We start from the raw sequence: 19,645 nt of genomic DNA, 5'->3' as shown, positions 1-19,645 counted from the left end.
GGGAGTGTGCTGTTGCACTCATGTTCTGCTTGTGGGCTTTCCAGGGGCATCTGTGGGAGCAGGATTCTGGACTAGATGGGCCTTTTGGCCTACAGGTCTTCCTCACTCATTGCTACCTGGCACATTTGACAATTCTTAACAGAAGCGTAGGTCGCTTTGGCAACTGCTAGTGGCAAGAAGTACAGCAGATGCCTCTTTGCCTGTCACTGCTGCCTCATCACAAGAAAAACTGTCTTTCTAGCTGTCTTTCCTCTGTTAAAGCACAGGCGCTTCTGTCAAGAATGGAAGTGCAGAGCTGAGATAGAGATGACTCCATCTGGGAAACCCGGAGCTATTTCCCCCCCCCCCCTGTCCAAGCTAGCCTTCCTAACTTCCTTTCCTGACAGTGCTTCTGTGCCTTCAGCAACATCAGCAGGGCTTGCTAATAGTACCTCACTACCCTTCACAGCCCTTACATGCCTCCAGCCTTAGGAGCATGGGTGCAGAAAAGGAGATGGTGGAAACTGGTGAACGAATTTAAGATGGGTGCAGCTCTCGGTCTGCTTATCACGAGGGAGGGAGCACACCTTAGTTACTCATGTCCTTTGGTGCACTGACCTGGCAAACAGAAAACCATGGTTCTTCTCCCAAGAGAACAAGCCTCAGTAAACTGTTCCCTGTATTTTGCATGAATGAGAAAGGAATCATCCAAACAGTTCTTTGTTATGCCCAAATATGAGGAATTAGGGATTTGTTTCAAATATACTTTGAGAACAAAACAGAAGCTGAACCGAAAGTTTGATCCTGTGTTGTTCTCAGTAATTCTAGTTTACACAGGCTATAGTCTCCAAAGTTCGCACATCACATGAAACTATGGTTAGGTTAAAATTGAAAGCAGAAGCTTCTGATCTGCTTGCAGGCAGAACAGAAGATGAAAAGGGAGGGAAGTATTTGATCCCGAATCTTGTAGCAAGCTCATTCTTGTAACAAGAAATGTGGCTTCTAATCTGCAACCCTAAATATGTATTCACAGAAGTGATCCCTGCTGAATTCAGTGTGTCTTACTTCCAGATATGTGGGGTTAGTATTGTAGTCTGTATGAATAATTTCTTTGGAAAATTCAACGAATTAGAAAAGGCAATATTTTATTTTGTGGGGTGTGTGTATGAAGTGGACACTTTTGAGGTTTTCTAGTGCTAGTGTTCTTAAGAAGACCAAAAGTAAACAGCTGGATTGTGCTTAATAGAATTATTCAACAGAGGATTCTAAGAACGACTGGGCTATTTCATGTTGACTACGAAACAGAAAGTCTAGATGGATAACTTATTTAGACCTCCCATGAACTGGGGATTGTTGGGGAGTGCATTGTTATATTGTTACAAGTGGAGTAGTCAAGTAAGTAGTCAGCACCAGAGCAGCTTTCTAAGTCTGCTCTTGGAAAACAGAAACCACACTAGAGGTTTTCGTTACAGGGAAAATCAGATAAGAAAATGTGACATGACATTTAAAACACACACACACACGAGTGCGCGCGCACACACACACACGCTAGAGGTGCAGTCATCATGAAATGAGGTTGCCAGGGTGATTTGATACATGAAAGGAAGACTAGGTGAAGTCTTGTGAATTTTGTTTTCTTTAAGCCTACCCAATCCATACCTATTATCTATGGGAATAATTTACAAATACACTACTAAATTAAGACAATTCAAGATCAGCATGATCACCTGCTAGTGTTTCAAAGGAAGAGCAAAGCCTAGGAGCAAAAACAACAGAAACAAAGCCAATCCCATCTTGGACAAATGGTACCTCCACACTGCCACTGTTTTGTGGAAGGGATTTAAATGCACACCAGGAGTTTCAGTTTGTGCAATTAAAGTGGATTAAGATGACTGGACTTTTGTGGTTAGGAAAGTGAGGGGGAAATGCACTGAAAAGTGTGGGAAGATTAAAGGGAAGACATATTACATTCTAGCAAATCAAGGTTGCCCAATCAAAGTTAATTTGGAGCTCCTGTACAACAACCCCTCTTGCTTAAAACATCAGATTGCTTGCAATAAGGAAAGTGACAGGAAAATGCACTGGAATGTGTGGAGTAATACTTGCTTGACGCAACATCATTTAACCACTCTGTAAACAAATCAGGATGAATGCTCAATAAGCAGGTTGTCTGGAAGTGACTGTATTCACACCAGAATTTCACTTATCTCTTAAATTTTGCTTCAACCCAGAGACTTCACCTTTTAAATATTTCACCAGTTGACAGACGGTGTGTGTTTACCCAATCAAAAGGGATAATCCAAGGTTACTAGGATCCAAAGAGCTCCTTAGGTGCACCCAATAATTTCCATGCACCCAGTGGGATATTGGATCCCCCCCCACTGGACAGCTTAATCCATGCCATAACAGTTTCATGTGTGTGCTGGTGTGTGTGTGTCAATTTGGAAAAACATAAGTCCAGAGCCCCCTTGAGTTCACAAGATTGGTCTATTGTTCTTGAGATTCTGGCCGAGGAGAAGAAGGTTCTCACCATGTGCACAAAATATTCTGCAAAGGAGGATGCAGTGAATTCCAGCCCCTCACAAAGAAGAGGGTGGATTAATGTGTCACAGACATTCATTAAAACTGTAATAGTGCCAGAGCATGAATTTGGAAACAATAGCCTAGCTATAGAGAAAATCCAAATTAACCAGTTTAACCGGTTGGCTTTCTGCCATAGCACATCCACTGAGTGGCACAGATGGACTGAACTGGATTGATCATTGCCCAATTGTTCCTCGCTTCTTTGTGAACGGAAATATGAAAAGGGAGGGGGGGGAGGTCTACATGTACCCAGAACTGTGAGGGGAAGAAAGGCTTGCCAGCTCCAATTCCTTTTCCAGCCAGCTCCAGATGGTTACTTCCTAGACATGCTTTGTTAATGAGGCAACTTCAATTGCTTATCTATGGGAATGCTGTTGACTGACTTGCTCATACCATCTTCCAGAGAAGATACCACAACCACATGAAAGGCTGGCCGAAATGAAAAAAAGTGGTCTCCCAAGTGCCGCAGCAGAGATTTTATTGAATTTGCATTGCATCTCTTGTTGCTTGACTTCCTAGCTTATTACTTGTGCTGGGAATTCCCAGTTGCTGGGGATCAAAAGGCAGGAGAGTGCTGTTACACCCAAGTCTTGCTTGTGGGAGCAGTAGGTGGTGGGGTGGGGTGGAGATGCTTACCTGACCTCCCAGCAGGTAAGTCACTGCTGCTTACTAGGACAGAGAGTTGAAGGAGCAGAGGGGGGGTGCAATGCAAAGGTGGTAGGAGTGCCAAATTGGCTCTACTGGTGTGCTTGCCATGCTGCTGCCTAATGCATCCCAGTAAGTAACTGCAGCCCATCTGCTAGGAGGTCAGGTAAGCACCTCCTCCCTGCTGTGTCATCCAGTACTAGTTTGTAGACTCGAAAAAATAAATAAGAGAAGACTAGAGCCCATCGTTCCACTTTTTACAATCAAGCAGTCAAGTTTCCCCCCCTAGTGTTTAGCTGAAATCCCATTTCTGGTAATGAACCCGTTGGCGGCCTGACGCTACAAGGTCCACCCTAGTGTTTAGTGGATCAGGGCCTTTGGATGTTGCTGAAGGACACAGGGCCCATCGACAGTGTAGGCCTGGCTCTGCAAGGCGTGGGGTGACAAAGAAAATGGAGGCGATGCACACAGGATATTTTATTCTAGAATAAATGAATTTGCATTTGTTTTTTTCCATGTAGTCCACACCATCTAGATCCTTTGCATATTTTTTTGCCCAGAAAAGTACTTCTTGAGAAACTGGTTTCATTCCAAATATAAAAGTTCATTGCAGATTCGTTCTGCGCTAGCCCTCAATGTGTCCATTTGAAAACAGATGTATGTGGTCCCAGCAATGCAGTGTGCTCATGAATCCACACCTGCCCAATGACACTGTGAGTGTGCATATAGCAAGATTGTAATTCCCATGTCCTCCTTCATTCATCTGGGGCCTGTGCAGGGAGGAAAAGGTGTGGATAACCAAATCAAAGGGAGGTTTTTCAGACATGTATCAAATAACCACCCTAATCTTTCTGGATGATAGGATGTAGGATCAATCTAGGCTGAAATTGGCAAGTTGAGTACAAGCACGAATGATTCTGGATTGAGGAAAAACTCCATTTTTGCTTTACACATAGGCTAGTGTGTACGCAGCCTAATACACAACGGAGAAGGCTTGGATAAAGCCCTTTTCCATGACGGATTACCTTTCTACAAATGATTCTCTCTTCTTCTTTGTACTGAGGGTGGCACGTTTCCAATTATTTAACCCTCCCTCCTGTTCTGTTGTAATAATACAGTTCTAGGAGGAAAGTCCAGTGTGTGGTTTCCCCCACCATGCACTGCTTCTCTAGTAATGCATGGAAAGCCAGCTTGAAGATACAACTCAGAAATGTACTCTGGAAAGCCAAGAGGGTGGAACATACGGCGACAGTAGGTGTGTGCTAACCACAGTGGGGGCGCTGTTCTCTGTGCAGCTAACATCATGTTTCCTTGATGTGGAGACTTCCCCCCACTTGGTGAACTTTTGCAGGGTAAGTGTCTCAGGAACAGGAAAAAAAAGCCCACCGAAAGGAAAGCATTTCCTCCTCCTCCTCTCCTCTCTGCATTGCTCCGTCTTGACACCAGTTTGGTTACACCCAAGTGAGAAAGAGTGACTTGGTTTTGACTTAACACATATGTAATTGGACAAGCAGGATGTGGGCTATAAATGCCCAGTGCGTAGTAGCAAGTCTAGGGACAGGCAGGCTACATCATCAGTAGTGTGGTTAGAATGTGCAGCAGCTCAGTTGTAAAACACTGTGGTGGGTGGGTGGGGGGAAGCTGGCCTGGCTGCAAAGCTCAGATGAACTTGTAAAATGTTTGGCTGGTTAGCAACACTAACCTGCTCCGTCAAGTATTGCGATGGCCTCAGGCAAATGTTTTCCTGCCCTTGAGAGGTATGTGCTTGACCTTACATTCCTCTCAGTACTGCTGGCAAATGCGAAAACCTGTATTCCACCTTTACAAATGCACCTGGGCATGAAACAAACACGCAGATTTGGGCAATACAAAGGACAATGGAGGCACCAGAGAACAGAAAGGGCCTGTGGGCCTTTGCCAGGTGAAACAAAGAGAGCCACACTGCTGAACTGTGGCAAGAAAAGGGAATGAATCCCAAATATGATTGAAAAATTACCGAGCTGTTTCAAAGCTAAAACACTTAACCTGGAAAATGCAAGTAACAAAGATAACAGAAAGTAACAAAGGAAATAAACTGGGGGGGGGGGGGTAGGACAGGAAATCTTATGCCCACACACATACACAGTACAATCATATACATCCACATTCATACCTGAATCCCTCTCCACTCCTATTTATTTATAAGTTCCATTCCTCATTTGTAATAATGGGCCTAGTATTAATTTTGAATTTTAAAAATGCATATCATCAATATATAACAATTTCCAGAGGGCAATTACACTAATATAATATAAACTACATGTCAGTATATAGATGTTAAGCTAACTTATCTCCCTATATTATATTTGCACTAATCAGTTATCACATTATTTTCATTGGCTGTTTCCCAAGTTTCTAAAGGGGTGAAGGGGGAAGGAGGAAAAAGGAAGCTGCTCATGTCTGTAGTAAATGACTCGGGCAAGTGTTAAGGGAGGGCCTTGGTGGGGAAAGAAGGTTCTTTCTATGAGTGACTGCTTTAAACCTCTGGTGATAGGATATAGAAAGGAGGACCTGGTGAAGGAGCAGGTGGAACTGGGTGGGGATGAAGGTGGCATTTGGAGAAATGAGCGGGAATATGGGAAACAGGGAGAAAGGTTTTGTGTGTGTTTGTGTGTGGGAAAACAGATCAATGGGGAAGAAAACTGGAGAGGAGAGGAATTAGGGAGGGGCAGATGGAAATAGTTGGGGTTAAGGTGGGCATTTGCAATGCTGTGGAGGAGAAAGAGAGGGTACTGAGAGAAATGAGGAGGAATATGTCAGTGTCCTTCCCCTCGCACTATACTCAAACTTCTCCTGCAATTCATCAGCTGCCTTATATGAGAAAGATAAAGGATGCAGAACCCTCAAATACTCCATTGTAATATCATGCAATGTATTTCATGCCCGGTTCCACGTGTTGCCTTCAGCATGAAGTTCTAGATTCTGGCAGTTTCTTTCTTTCTTTCTTTCTTTCTTTCTTTCTTTCTTTCTTTCTTTCTTTCTTTCTTTCTTTGCTGTGCATGGCAGCCATTTTGCTCTAGCACCCATGACACTTTTGTCAATATATGAGCATCAGCACCTCATTAAAAAACACAAAAATGATCATTGTAAACAACACCCATCCACCAAGCTGAACTTTCTCTAACTAAACAAGCCTACTGACATCCTTGCTCTTAAGAGTCTGTGTATCTGAAAGATACAGTGATATACAGGTATATCAGCACAGGGCGAGTGTGCAAAGGGTGCTGCAGGAAAGAGGAGGAAGCATGGGGATGGGGGCGGAGTCTGTGCAAGGGAAAGTTGAAAGAAAAGGCTGCAGAATAGGAGGGAATGGTGGCTTCATACTTGGGTGAGGGGTGAAAAGGGTGCTCAGTAGTTACAAGGTGTGGGAGGAGGAATATACAGTGGTACCTCTGGTTAAGAACTTAATTCATTCCGGAGGTCTGTTCTTAACCTGAAAATGTTCTTAACCTGAGACACCACTTTAGCTAATGGGGCCTCCTGCTGCCAGAGCACGATTTCTGTTCTCATCCTGAAGCAAAGTTCTTAACCTGAGGTACTACTTCCGGGTTAGCAGAGTTTGTAACCTGAAGCGTTTGTAACCTGAGGTAAAATTGTACAGAAGTTTTCCCGGGTGGTGGACAGTGTGCAAGAGGAGGCTGCACAAAAGGAGGAGGAGGGGAGGCATGAACATGGGGGTAAGAGGAAAATGGTTGCAAAGTGGAACTGCAGAACCGTAGTGGCTTCAAAAATAGGGTTGGGGACATGAAAAGGAGGTTTAGTAGCATGAAGGGAAATCTCTATGCAACATACAATTTGGCTGTTGCCCTTTTATATCTAGTTTGGCCCTTAGGAAGGATATCACAGAGCTGGAAAGGTATAGAAAGGGGAAGCCAAAATGGTCCTTTGTTCTGATTCAACAAGGCTCCTCTTATCCTTCTGCATCTAACAAAGTAGGCTTTGGTCCTGTGAAAGCCGAAAGCTTATGCCTTGCAAAATCTGTTGGTCTTTAAGGTGCCACAAGACTCTTTGTTCATATTCCTGTGCTCTTTGATGCTCAGGGAAGTTCAGAAAATGTGTTCAGTATTCTGAATTTACACATAATTATGCTCAAGTACCTTAACATTGGTTCAGTCATCACCCGCACTGAATTTGTTTTGTAGGTCAGGCTGAAAGAAAGAGGTAAAGCAGTGTAAAATATATGCAGAAGTTAATGGCTTTTGGGAAATGTTTCCATGGGCAGCTGTGCATATTAAAGGGGCTAAACTTCTGAATAAAATTTTAGCGTTTGCACCCCTACTTGGGATGCAAATGCTAAAATCTGTAGAGCACAGTATTTATTGGATGTTTTTGGAAGAAAATACTACTGATGCAAACAAGGGCCTAGATCAGGAGTGGTCAACTTGCAGCCCCCTCCCAGATGTTGTTGAACTCCCATCAGCCCCACCAACATAGCCAATGGCCAAATATTATGGGAGTGTAGTCCAACATGTGGAAGGTCACAGGTTCTCCATCCATGAGATGAATGAAAGGTGAAGATATTGTTAGGGGCTGGGCAGAGGAGGAGGAAGAGGAAGACAGTACAGATTTACAACAGTGGTTTGCGGGAGGTCACAGGTCAGAGGCTGTTGAGGCTGAAAGTGGGGAGAGGAGAGGAGGGGAAGACAGAGCCAGAGCAGCAGCTGGTTGACACGTTGTCACTAGAAAGCATTCCAGACCCACCATCTCCCAGAACCCGGCGAGCCTTAAAAATAGGAGAGTAAAGAGATCGAAGACAGAGGGCACTTAGCGGCACCTGGGAAGTGGGAGAGAAGGGGAGTGGAGAGTCACTCGGGACAAAGCCATTATCCCAGAGGCTGGGTTCTATAGACTCTCTCTGTAAAGTTTGAAATAAAAAAGGACTGTAAGAACTTTTTCCTTGTCTTTATACTTTCCTGCACAACTAGCCACTGACAGCACCCTGACAGATATGTACACTAACATAGCAAAATTCCAACCTTATGTGCGATGAGTGACAGGAGTTTAAAAAAGTGAAAGATAAGCTTTGATATTTAAAAAATGTACATTTAATTTCAAATACTCTTATTAGATCTCTTTAAAAATCCATATAATTAAAAAGAACCCTTAATATTACAATTTTTCAGTTTATAATTATAAAATGAAACATCCACATACCCTGTTCTAGGTATTGTTGATGCCTGTTTTCATCAGGCTAATCTACAATATCTTTTTTTTTTTTTTACAAAGATTTTATTGGTTTTCCACAGAAACAAATGCCAATACAATAAAACAAATACAACAACAACAGATACAACAAACAGAACAGAAATAACAAAATACAAATCTACGCTGGAATACCAACATTCCTTTCACTAATTAAAAATCTTGTTTCAAATCTACTTGGGGGACTTCCCCCGTTTTCTCTCCTTTGCTTCCAATTCTAATTTACTCTAATAACTTCTCATCTCTGAAATTTAAATCCATTACCATCAAAATATCCCAATATAGCTTCTTAATACATAATACATAATTTAACTTCATAATACAGAATATTACTTCTTGAATCAAATCTTAACATCTTATTTTACTTAAACTACTGCTGATAATCAATTCATGTATCTCTTCACTAATTCGAATCAGAAATTCTTAACACACTGACTTCAGGGTACCATGATGAGCCGTCCTAATTACATTTAAAATTTTTTTTCACCCTATCCCTCTTCTAACCATTTTCCTTCGCCATCTCGGGATCACCCACCAGACTTCTCTCCACCTCCTTCCAGCATCATTGTCCAGAATATCCTCTTTTTCTTTATAACCAAAAGTCAGAACACAGTCCACAAACATCCTTGCAGAGAACTCCAGGGGACACAAAACATCACATTCCAGCATCTCCATTACAAGCTTCTGGTCATCTTCTAATTGTAATTTCCAGAATTGTTTTCCCTTCATTCCTGGGCTCTCACCCCAGAAATCGGATATAATATGTCTTCCAACCCTGGGTCTCTCACACCAACAGGATTTTCCTTCTTCTTGGAGTTGCATAGTCACTGTATATTGTTCCTCAGATATTTCCTCAAGTTCCCTAGCAAGGTTTTCTTCCAGTTTAGCAAAGTTCTCAAAAGTCTTTCCCATTGCAAAAAACTTTTCATCAGCATTCTGCTTCAACAATTCTAGTTTCTGGTTTAACAATTCTAACTTCAAAAGAATTATCCTTTGTCCATGGGTCATACCCGGATCTAGAGCCAGTTTAAAAACGAAACTAAGCATGGTAGAAGTGGGCAGGGGATATCAAGTTTCAGTACTTTTCCATCTTTACCCACAAGTTTCAGCCGCCATTTCCCCCCCCCCCCAAATCAGGGTGAAAAGATTATAATCCAACAACTTTAAAGAAGAAATACTTCCAACATCTTAGTTCCCCTAACGGGGTTTCAGCCGATCGTACTTGTCAAAGAACTCCGTAGAGACATTGTATCTGCTAGTGCAGCAGCAGCTAGAAACATTGTTATTTTCTTCCATTCAGCAAGGAGAGGAACGGGCTTCCTTTTGACGTTCCTCCAGGAGAGCCAATTGATAAATTTTAAGTCTAATTAACCTCCGTACTTACGGCTTACGGGGTTCTTCTTTTTCTTCAAATTAGGAAAGAACGACATGCTCATTGCAGGCGGCAGCCGCCACTTCGCCTACCCAGTTGGGGCATAGCCTCCACAGCCCCGCACCATTGCCCCTTCACTCCCGCGCCCCTTTTACAAGGGGAACGGGAGAAGGGTTCAGCGCAATATGGGGCCAGCTGGAGAGCCCGTGCCGCGGGACGCTCAACCTGCGTTTTGGCGGAGCCCGCTGTGCGGTAGCGGAGCTCCTACCCCCGGGAAGGCCAGGGTCGTCTCGCTGCCGAAACGACCCTCGACTGTCCGCAATGGCGTCCTCGCCGGAAGTCCTAATCTACAATATCTATAAACATTTGTTGGGGCAATTTCCAGAAGTAGTTTTCTATTTACAATATGAGCAAATACCAGCAATTCATGGACACGTTGTTGACATCTTGCTTTTCCACCTGATGACATGAAGGATATAATTAGGAGCAAGTGTAATTTCGCATCTAGCCTGTGTAGCTCTACAGTCTGCCATGAAATTACATGGAGATGCATTCCCTTAGAGTGCTGAACAGGGGAGCAGGTGACGCTGTGGTCTAAACCACTGAGCCTCTTGGGCTTGCTGATTGGAGGATCAGCGGTTTGAATCTGCACAATGGGGTGAGCTTCAGTTGCTCTGTCCCAGCTCTTGCCAACTTAGCAGTTTGAAAGCATACCATTGCAAGTAGATAAATAGGTACCGCTGTGGCGGGAAGGTAAACAGCATTTCCATATGGTCTGGTTTCTGTCACTGTGTTCCGTTGTGCCAGAAGCATTTTAGTCATGCTGGCCACATGACCCAGAAAGCTGTCTGTGAACAAACACTGGCTCCCTCGGCCTGAAAGCGACATGAGCGCTGCATCCTATAGTCACCTTTGACTGAACTTAACTGTCCAGAGTACCTTTACCTTTACCTAGGGTGCTGAAATATACTGCTCTTTAGTTGTGTGTGTGTGTGTGTGTGTGTGTGTGCTTTGCCTGCAAGCTGCCATCTTCATGTATGATGCAGAGTGAAATCATCCAAATGGAAGTTGGAGTGTGTGTGTGAGAGAGAGATTATTATATTATTATGGGATTGGGAGTTAACCTGGTTGTCATCTTCGGTGTCCCCTCCAATCCTGTTGTTTTACACCTGTAGGTTGAAATTCTGTAGAAAAAGAGACTGATAAAATTATCAAAACAATCCTCTTTGTTAAGTTAATGGCTTTCACAAAGTCTGTTGTATCTTTTGGACTATAGGTGACTGGCTGCCACAGAAACTAGTAGCTGGAGATGCTTCCAAAAGATGAGCTTTTACCTGACTGGAATGTGTCCTTGAACTCTGATCATGCCTCTTGCTTGCCTGGATGGAGGTGTGCATTTTTATGTGCATGTAGAAACTAGCCTACTATAGAAACATAAATTTCTCCACCCAGAAGGGAATGCGGCCCTTGAGCTGATAAAGGTTCCCTACTGCTGTGTAAGAGAACAACAGACCTGGGACCCATCTCAACTTGCAGCTGAAGCTGAGAACACATAGAGGCCCAATTCTGTTCTGTGAGAATCCAGTGTAATAGCATTGGGAAGCCACCTAGATACCTAATGGGAGAATAAACTCTGTTGGAGTGTTAATGCTGCAAACCCTTCCATCTTACACACAGTCTGTTTAAAGGTGTGAATAAAAGCATATTTCATGAAGACACCACTGTCTCCTGTGACTTCCATTCTATCATTATCCTGAGGGCCAGACTGAGAGCCTTGGTGGGATGCATTTGACTTTCAGGTCTGGGGTTTCCTACTTCCGCCATAGGTCATCTGTTTATATGAGCTGGTTTTCTGAGCTGAGTTTTTGCTCTGGTTTATGTGGCTTCACATACAGCTTAGTGATGTCACTGGGTCGGTTTCCACCACACTTTTTTTCTGTGCCTGAAATAATACTAACCAGTGAAATGTTAGAAAGTGACCATATCATAACAGGAGGAAAGCTTCCGGTGAGTGACAGCACAGAAAGATTTTGTTAGACAAAAATGATCATCTGCCTCTCATCCTCCCCATTACGCCACTTGCACAGGAAATGTCCAGTGACCTATAAAGGTCTAGTGAAGGGAGTCTTGAGTTACTTGCACTCTCATCACCTGAGGAAAGGTCCAACCATGAAATTCTATATGGCAGCCATTCTTGCCATTGCTTCCCTTGAGCTCTTCAATGTATGCATTATAAGAGGTATGTGTGTGATTTTATTCTTCTATTCAGCAGTAGCATCCAAATTGCTATTCCTAGTTTGGGATAAAATCCTTACATTGCTTTAGATAGTGGCAAAACAGCTTTCAGTGCAACCAGAACCCCAATCCATTTTATTGTGTATCCAGTTCCCAAAACAGATACAAGGTCTTGTTTTATGGATGATGATAAAGTATGATATGTGTGTGGGCGGGTAGAGATGAGGAGAAGTTAGATTTGCTTCAAATTTAAAGGAGAGTCTACCTAATTTGCACATTCCAATTCAATAGGTCAAGTGAAACAGACACCCTTTGAAATACTCTGAATTTTGCAATGCAGTTCCCCCAATGCATCACAAACTGCACATGCTGGGATAAAGTGTGCATAAAATGCCTATATTAGCAAAAACAACATACAAAAATATGTTTTGTTGGGGAAAATAGGTTTGCAAGATTAGGCAAAACCACATAATAAATGTGCATAATATGAGAAATTATCCTTAAAGTGATGGCGAATTTTCATGAGGACTTAAAAAAAAGAAGCAAAGTGCTATAGAAATGTAGAGGACTGAATTTAAGATGGGGGGGGGGAAATAGAAACTAAGCAAAACCAAAATTGGCACATTTGTTCATTCCAAGTGTGGCAAATGTCTACTGATTCTGTTGCACCCCTGAAGCATTTCCATCTTTGTGGAAGATATAGTCATGTTCTGTTTTTCTTACTATCCACATTTTTGTTGTGATCATAGAATCGTAGAGTTGGCAGGGATACGGCTTGGTTTCCAGACCCTTGACCATTACTGTTTGCCCCTTTAAATGTGTGCCAGGTGCTTTCTGTTCTTTCAGCTGGGTCCAGAGCTCCCTTATGTTCAACAAAAAGGGTTCTGGGCACAGCTGATACTGAGCAACATACTCTGATGAGAACAGGAACCATCTCTCTGCTTCTTGATGCAATTTCAAACTTGCTCTTCCAGACTATTAATCTGCAATGGATTGCACATTACATGGTGGGATTATATTTTAAGGAAAACAAAAAATAAAATAAAAGTGAATGCTTCATTTCCCCCCTCTTATTTTATGTCTTTTAAAGGAAGCCTTGGGTCTCAGACCAGGCCACGAAGTGTCTGTATGGGGCATTGTGAAAAACCAATCAAGAAGCAAAGAGTTGTTGATTACGAGAAGATGGAACATGGACTAGCAAAAGACGCGATGTGAGTATCTGTTCTGCCAAAGCCCAAACAGTTCCTTTGGATTCAGATAAGCAATCAAGGAACCCAAGTTGATCTTTAGCATAGGGTGAGACAAATACCAAATAAAGTGAGTACAACCTTTGTAAGTCTGCCAAGAATCCCCTCGCTTCTAAGCGGCCATCGGTTCAAACTCCTTACTGGAAATTAGTGTAGGCCTTCCTTGTATCTATGGCAAGATCTGCAGTGGGATTCTCAACAGACATTAATTTTTTTCACAATGTTTCTATACAGTTTGATTATAATAAAAGCTCGGTGTGATTTGCAAAAAGAGGGCACATTGGTGTGCGCTCAGGTCATGTATACTGCCTTGGTTTGCTATCCTTTTGGCACATTCTTGTGGCCTTATAATTATTTAGGTCATACACAGCCAGAGGAATTCTTAAGAACATCTAAAGGGGGACAGTTGAGTGGCCAGTGACAGACTCCCATGCCATCCTAGAATGCACTTAAAAGATAGGCAAGCATTCAACACCGTGACCCAACCATGGGACCTTACTCTGGGCTTATCTCTATAAAGCAAATAGTCCCTTCCTCCAAAATGTTTACCAGGCATGTTAAGGTAAAGGGACCCCTGACGGTTAGGTCCAGTTGCAGATGACTCTGGGGTTGCGGTGCTCATCTCGCTTTACTGGCTGAGAGAGCCGGCGTACAGCTTCCGGGTCATGTGGCCAGCATGACTAGGCCGCTTCTGGCGAAACCAGAGCAGCGCACGGAAATGCTGTTTACCTTCCCGCTGGAGTGTTACCTATTTATCTACTTGCACTTTGACGTGCTTTCAAACTGCTAGATTGGCAGGAGCTGGGACCGATCAACGGGAGCTCACCCCGTCGAGGGGATTCGAACCACTGACCTTCTGATCGGCAACCCATAGGCTCTGTGGTTTAGACCACAGCGCCACCCGCATCCCTACCAGGCATGTGATTGTGACATTTCACTAATTAATACTAAATAAGTGCTGACTATACAGATTCTTATTAACTCCTACAAGTATAGTTATAAATCAATGTTATATTATAGTTATAAATATTAGGTCCAGGCCTTGTTAGCACTTATCCTAGCGCACTTAAGGGGTGATTGCTAACATCAGCTTATCTCATCATGACCACAGCTCTCTTCTGCAACGTGACACTAGGGTATATTGTCTAGTCTTCAACTGTAAAGTAGCAAGTAAGCTGAGAGAAAAAAATATTTCATTCCATGAGGAAAAGCAAAGGGTTAATAATATTAGAGCAGTTCTAGGCAGATGTATATATATGTTTGATAGAGAAGACTCAGGAGGGTGATTACCTTATAATGCAAGCATTGGTTCCTCATGTGCATATGCCATGCATCTGTGGTGGCTGGGCATCATGGGAGTTGTAGTTCCCACAATGTTCAAGCATCTTGATTGGCCGCCATATATGCATGGGAATGTTCAAGGTCTCAGAGTAAGAACATAAGAAAAACTAAAACTAGACCTTGCTGAGCCGGACTAAAGTTCACTTAGACCAGCATTATATTTTTAACACCACTTTCCCCTTGCAAGCACATCCCCGCACAAAGCTGCTCTCACCCGTCATGTGACAAACATGTATCCAAGCTACGGGTAGAACAGCCTTCCCTCACCTGGTGCCCTCCAGATGTTCTGGACTATGAACAAGAATATAAGCCACATAACTTATTTGCATTGGCTTGCCTTTTGTTGTCTTGCAGATTAACATTAAGAAATGGTTCCAGAGTCTGTGTGAAGCTTGAACGTCCCTGGGTGAAGAACATCATTAACTACGTGGACGGGGAAAAAGAAAGTCCACAGAACCACAATGAGCATATCTAGACCTCAGCTCATGACCAGCTAGACTTCAGCATGTCAGAAGAAGGGTGTGTCAGAAAGAAAATGAATTGATATTGATTTATATATATCAGTAACTTTGCATTAATGTACAATTTTTATATGTTATTGTGTATTTTTGCAATATTTTGTTTAAGTTGCCTGTTGTTGCTTCTGTTTTCTGTACACCGCTCAGATATATCTTTAATAAACTATGCGGTATAGAAATTAAATAATCAATAATCAAACAATGTCGAACCACCAGCTCACTATTTTTACTGCCAGTGGACCGGGAAAGATAGTTTCTGAAGCAACATAGTTTGAAATGCCTTCCTCCATTCAAGCAAAGCTGAGTGAACACAGGCTGCCTTTCATCTTAATTGCTTTAGTTTTCTTTATTTATAATTACTGTATTATAAGATGTCAGTAATTTCAATTTTAGCTAGCTGTACAGGGCACACCAAAGGGAAAAGTGATAGCTCCGTGGTAGAGCATACATCTTGGAAGCAGAAGGTCCCAGGTTCAATTTCTGGCATCTCCTGAAACCATGGAGAGTTTCTGCCAGTCTGTGTAGACAATGCTTAGCTAGACAGACCAGTATATGATCATTTTCTATGCTCTCATCCCTCCCAGATCCCTGATCATTTCCATATTTTATATGGTCTGTCGTATTGTTGCACCCTGATTATGGCACTCCTTTCCTAGAGAACCCTGCCTAGCACTTTCTCTGTCATCCTTGAGACACCACACAGATATTTTTCATTCTGCCAGGCCTTTTAGATTTTTGGTTTGCATAATGCTGTTTTAACGATGTTGCAATTTTACTGTTGTTTTTATTGTATTTTATTGTAGACTGACCTGGGATCATTTTTGTTGATTCAAAGTGTATATAATACCCACATGTATGAATGAATAAATAAATATGGGGTCCCCCCACAATTCCAGGATTGTTTTCTATGGTTTTTTTTCTATTCCATCACACATTAAAATATATTCAGGCCTAGTAATTCAGAATTTGTTCAGAGGGAGGTCTGCTGCAAAGGTCTGATATATTCTCTAGAGACATAGTCAGCAAGTGGCCAAAAGGGGTATGACACATCTCCTAGCTATAATGTGCCACTTTTGTCACAGTGATCTATGGCAAACTGAACAAGATTAGAAAAATAAACAGAAATTGACAGATCCTTCTATTCTTAACATACGCATTTCCCCATTTTGCTTTGTGAAGCTGTTGAGTATATTATGTTTCCAATCTTGTTCAGTTTGCCACATTTCTTCAGAAATTTGCATTTTTTTTCTTAAGAAAACCTTAGCAATTCAGCAGCCCTTTAGTGTGAATTTATCCTAACAGACACATTTTTATATACTTTTGTCTAATGTATACATATTTGCAAGCAGCTTTCCCTAACGTGAATGCATTTTTGTCTGTTATTTTTACAAATACACCCATTTTTGACGCACATTTCCTCCTAATACAGTGGTACCTCTGGTTAAGTACTTAATTTGTTCTGGAGATCTGTTCTTAACCTGAAACTGTTCTTAACCTGAAGCACCACTTTAGCTAATGGGGCCTCCCGCTGCTGCTGCTGCGCCGCCAGAGCACGATTTGTGTTCTTACCCTGAAGCAAAGTTCTTAACCTGAAGTGTTATTTCTGGGTTAGCTGAGTTTGTAACCTGAAGCGTATGTAACCCGAGGTACCACTGTAGATGCATTTTGTAAACATTGTTTGGAGAGCTGCATTGCAAAATCTGAATAAGTTCAAATTCTGAAGGATAGCTGTGTTTTAGTTCATCCCCCCGAAAGTGTGGGTTTAACAGAGTTGCCTTCAAAACCAAGCTGAAGCAAATGCCTCCCCCATCTCTAGTATGTCTCTCCACCCCACACCCACACCCAGCATTCTTACTTTTAGAAATACCACTGTCTGTGAGCAATGAATGCATAGCCAGCTAACACAAAGTTAAGCAGCAACAGATATCTCTCGCCAGATTTTTTCTAGTAGTTATATGGTGACTTGCAAGGGGGTGGTGAGGAGATAGTAGGCAGGAATTATAATGCTGCATTGCCTAGGAATATATTGCCCCCTTCATAATTGTCATAAAGTCCCTAGTATAAAAAATGCTTCCGGAGAGAGCAGATGTTAGTGTCGGTTCCTGTCTCACACACAGAAGTCCTGGGCGGGCGGTGAGGGGAGAGTTACAACCATAAGGATGATGTAGAGACAGGCAATTAATTAAAGCATATCAGAAGCTTGTCATGTTTTGATTCCAGTCTCTGAGCAGCAGAAATGGGAACTCATGAACCAGCACAAATTTAAAAGGGACACACACAAGTTCAATAACAAATATGTGTGACAGTGTCACGAGCAGCGGCCAGAGGAGGGTCTAAGGATGCTGAAGAGGAAGGAGAACTTGCAACTGGAGAAGACACTGCTCTGACAGGGACCTCCAGGTGACGTGAATCCCAGGAGCTGCCATCTACACATCCTCTGGAGGTTGCTCTGTCCTCTTCCAAGGTTGCCATTTTTGAAATAGCTGGCAGAGCCAAAGGCTCCATAGTTCCCTCAGTAATTGCCTGAGGAATCTATCATGGTGCTTTAAGCAGCAATGGCTCCCTTAGTGGTGGTGGTGCCAGAAGCTCTGATCCTTCTGCTATACATTTAAATCTTCAGTTGGGCCCAGACCATTGCTGGAGTAACACCACAGTCTGCTGCTTTGGGATACCCATATCCATCTCACCTGAATTCCTCCCAGCTCCATGTGGAGCTCTCCATGGTTCTGCTTCCCTGCCCGAACTCTTGGCTTTCCCAGCCCGACTTGCAGATTCCACTAGGGACAGAATATACTGACATTTCTATACAGTTTAATACATTAAGTACCAACATCAGCAATAAAATAAAATCAGCCACACTGAGGTTACAAATTTAAGTTCCACATATTAAATAGAACATCTACTACAACTTCTTCCACTAGGCTCAAATTATTAATTTATAAAATCCCTAATGCAAGCACATAAATAGGTCCAGCTCTAGCTTTCTGGAGGCCATGTAGAGACCCCTCTTCTATCTTGGTGGTCTCTAGCATCAATGAGCAGCAACAGCAGTGCTTGGAATCAGCACTGGGTGCAGGTAGCACCATTTCAATTTCCCCCAATGCACCCAATGTAGTGTTGCTCCAGGGTATTATGGGGAATTAGAATGGCACTTCCAACAGAGATTCAGCAGGCATCTTCTGTGTTAACCTTTGAACATTTGCTGAAAACCTTTCTATGCTGCCAGGCTCATGCAGACAACGAATAAAAAATATTTCTGTAATAGTTGGCTGGTGATTTGTAATTTTAATGTGTATTTATAATTTTTTGTAAACTGCTATGATATTTTTTTGTCATGGTATTGTAAATGCCATTACAAGTATTTTTTGTAAATAAATAATATCATACTACATGCCATCATAGTCAGAGTTTTGCCTTTTTAAAAATTTCTTTAAGCAGAAGCAGTTCTTTTTTAAAAAAAGAATGCTTTCTTTACTTAAGTGCAATTCTACTAATAAAAAAATGGTAAAATGTGAGTGAGCAAATGGTACCATTGGTCTGATTTCAAGAAGGAAATGAATAAAATACATTCTTGGTAGTGGTGCCCGCCCTGTGTAACACCCTCCCATCAGAAGTCAAAGAGATAAACAACTATCTGACGTTTAGAAGACATCTGAAGGCGGCCCTGTTTAGGGAAGTTTTTAATGTCTGGCATTATGATGTATTTTTAATCTTTTGTTGGAAGCTGCCCAGAGTGGCTGGGGGAACCGAACCAGATGGGTGGGGTACAAATAATAAATTCCTATTCTTATTCTTATAATAATCAAAGGGCCCACAACTGCCAGAGAACAGGAAACCATTAATTTAGAAAGCTGATTTCAAATAGGAGGCCTTAGTTGATTTAAAATTGGATAGGACTTCTGCATGGACTCTTGCTATAGGAATGAACATTGTAGGTGGGTTTCTTAAGAATGGAGAATGTTGTTGTTCAGTCGTTCAGTCGTGTCCAACTCTTCGTGACCCCATGGACCAGAGCACGCCAGGCACGCCTATTTTTCACTGCCTCCCGCAGTTTGGCCAAACTCATGCTAGTTGCTTCGAGAACACTGTCCAACCATCTCATCCTCTGTTGTCCCCTTCTCCTTGTGCCCTCCATCTTTCCCAACACCAGGGTCTTTTCTAGGGAGTCTTCTCTTCTCATGAGGTATACTACTCCAGTACTCGTAGTATACTCAAGTAATACTTGAAATGGAGAATACTACTGTTTATCAAGTGCTATTTGGAACCACTGTTTTAATTCCACTTTTAGCTGGATGCAAAAGAGTAAAGTCTAAGCTGTTCTAAAGGAGCCTTGGAGTGGAAAGAAATTCAGCACATTTCGAATTCAAAATGGCGGTGGGATTACAGTAGTGATATGGCAGTGGAGGATGAAAGGAATACAGCAGCAAGGAAGGCCCCTTGGCTTTCCAAATTTCCTTAGCAAGATCTGAATTGACCCAATTTGG

The sequence above is a fragment of the Lacerta agilis genome, chromosome 4 (genome assembly GCF_009819535.1).
Source record: "Lacerta agilis isolate rLacAgi1 chromosome 4, rLacAgi1.pri, whole genome shotgun sequence".
NCBI classification, from domain to species: Eukaryota; Metazoa; Chordata; class Lepidosauria; order Squamata; family Lacertidae; genus Lacerta; species Lacerta agilis.
Note: the sequence above shows the minus strand (reverse complement) of the source record.